The sequence below is a fragment of the Myotis nattereri genome (assembly GCF_964212035.1).
Source record: "Myotis nattereri genome assembly, chromosome: 1".
Classification (NCBI taxonomy): domain Eukaryota; kingdom Metazoa; phylum Chordata; class Mammalia; order Chiroptera; family Vespertilionidae; genus Myotis; species Myotis nattereri.
Genome location: NC_138075.1, coordinates 116,234,694 through 116,237,217, shown reverse-complemented (window position 1 = coordinate 116,237,217; position 2,524 = coordinate 116,234,694). Strand labels below are relative to the sequence as shown.

The following is a 2,524-nucleotide window of genomic DNA, read 5'->3' as shown; positions in this document are numbered from 1 at the left end:
ATTGCCATGGATCCTGAACTCATAAGCGTGGACAATGCACAGGCTGGCAGCAAGACAGGAAGCCACTGTGCAAGCAAACAGATACTCTGCATAAGGAGAAAAGCCATAGCACAACATTTAATGTCCAACCTGAGTCACCTCAGAATGTTACATATATTGACTTCTTAATTCATATAGTATCGTTGCCGAAACCGGTTTGGCTCAGTGGATAGAGCGTTGACCTGCGGACTGAAAGGTCCCAGGTTCGATTCCGGTCAAGGGCATGTACCTGGGTTGTGGGCACATCCCCAGTAGGAGATGTGCAGGAGGCAGCTGATCGATGTTTCTCTCTCATAGATGTTTCTAACTCTCTATCTCTCTCCCTTCCTCTCTGTAAAAAATCAATAAAATATAAAAAAAAAATGTGGTTTTAAAAAAATAAAAATAAATAAATAAAAATTCATATAGTATCGGGAACTCAACTGCTTGCTTGGTGATGGGGTTGACCTGGTTTCAGGAGGATTATTCCTGAAATAATTGAGGAAAGGGCGGGGGGCTCAATCTTTCTTCTTGGTTCCTTGCTCCTCCCCAGAACCTTCATCTTTCTTCTCATCCTCAGCTTCCTGTGCATCTTCTCCATCACCTTCACCTCCTTCTTCCTCCTTTGTGTCCTCAAATTCTTCCTTGGCACTTTCTTTCTCTTCCTCTCCTTCCTCCTCCTCAGCCTCTTCCTTCTCCTTCTCCTCCTCTTCAGCTTCTCCTTCAGGGGAGGGTTCATCCTTAGCTTCCTTGCTTTTGCAGCCTCAATGGTCTCCTCCACCTAGATCTGCTCCTCCTGGACATGGCTGGTGTACTAAGAAGGGAAGGAGCGAGTGGACATCAAGCAGGAACTGGTCTGTAAACCACCGTAGGCAAATTGGCCAAAGACCTGGGAACTCTGGGAGTAGCTGCTGGCTATGCTTCCCACGCTGGTGAAACTGAGCCGGGCTCCTCACCTTCCAAGAGTTTCCTGTAAGCTGCAATGTCAATATCCAAAGCCATCTTCACATTGAGGAGGTCCTGGTATTCTTTTAAATATTGTGCCAATTCACTCTCTGCAGTTCTCAACTCATTTTATAATTTGTTGATTGTGTCCTGCATAGCACTAATGTCGGCGTTCTGCTTATCCTCCAGCTCTTGCAGCTGCTTTTCCTGCACTTCCTTCATGCCCCAGCATGCTTTGATCTCCAGGGTCTTGGCCTTGAGCATACGGGGCTCTCAGACACCTCATCCTTGGCGGCGTGCACCGCTGTCGGTGTTCTTAGCAGCATAAAAAAACTCTCAGTTAGTACGGTGAAGCAGATCTTGAATCATTCTTCAGCATTCTGCACGTTCTTCGCAGCCAGCTTCTCGTACTGGGCCAGATGTCCTTGAGCGCAGCGGAGAAGTCGGGCTTGGAGAAGACGTCCATCTCCACGGAGATCTGAGTGTACTGGATCTGTGCCTGCAGCTCAGCGATCTCCTCTTCAAGCACCTTATTAGAAAGGTGATTTCGTTCAGCAGGCTGTCAATGCGCTTTTCAAGTTCAGCGCTGGCGAGAGCAGGCGAGAGCCACCTCATCTGCACCTTTGCACCTCCAGCAGCCGGCCCTCGCCTTCCTGGCGGTTCAGCACCTCTTCCTCATAGTGCACCTGCAGGTTGCTCCCAGCCCCTCCCAAGCCCCAGTGCCTCCTAATGGGGTCCTGAGGCTGAAACCCCTGATCCTGCTGCCCTCTCCTCCCCAGGGCCCAGGGCACAGTGATGCAGGGTGCAGTTGTCTCATTTTCATTAAAATGTTCAACCTGCACCTGCTCAACTGGTGTCCGCAGGCATCCTGAGGGCAGACAGTGATCCTGGAGGCACTCCCCACACCCACCAGAGCTCAGCCACCATGGTCCGGGTGAGACAGCCCCGCCACGCCTCGTGGCTGCAACTTGGACCCTCTTCCTTAACCAGGGACCTGGCGCTGGGCCAGCGGTAGCGGCGCTCTCTTCCCAGCCTGCACTGGAGTGGGTCCCTGTGGTTTCAGAACCGAACTCCAAGGGGGCAGTGGCCCTGAGCCCCCCGGCTCTCCCTAGATCCCACCAAGGCTTGCTTCTCACACTTGCTGAAAACCTTCTCGGTCCACTTGACATTGTTCGGGCTGAAAGGACTGGGGACTCCAGCGGGCCTGAGGGGACTGGGCACCACCATCTTGTGGCTATGGGTACTGCCATCTTTGTGACAGAGTGATGGTTAATTTGCATATTAGCCTTTTATTAGATAGGATGCATTACTTTGATAAAAGTAAAATTAACATGAGTAAGAAAAAGCTATGGAAAATGGTATGGTGTGTCCTCAGAAAACTGGATTTCTATATAATCTATCAATCTCACTTCTGGGTACATATGCAGAAAAATATAAAGCATGGGCTCAGAGAGATAATTGTACATCCATGTTCATAGCAGCTTTATTTGTGGTAGCCAAAAGGTAGAAGCAATCCAAGTGCCCATCAATGGATGAATGAACAATAATCCATACAGTAGAC

The 2,524-nt window shown here is 49.7% G+C and overlaps 1 pseudogene across 1 annotated transcript; it reads right to left on the bottom strand.

Moving 5' to 3' along the window:
- Positions 1 to 366: 366 nt before the first annotated feature.
- LOC308527342 (neurofilament light polypeptide-like) lies at positions 367 to 2,132 on the bottom strand (annotated as a pseudogene). Its single transcript has one exon. The product of its transcript is annotated as a neurofilament light polypeptide-like (transcript).
- Positions 2,133 to 2,524: the final 392 nt, after the last annotated feature.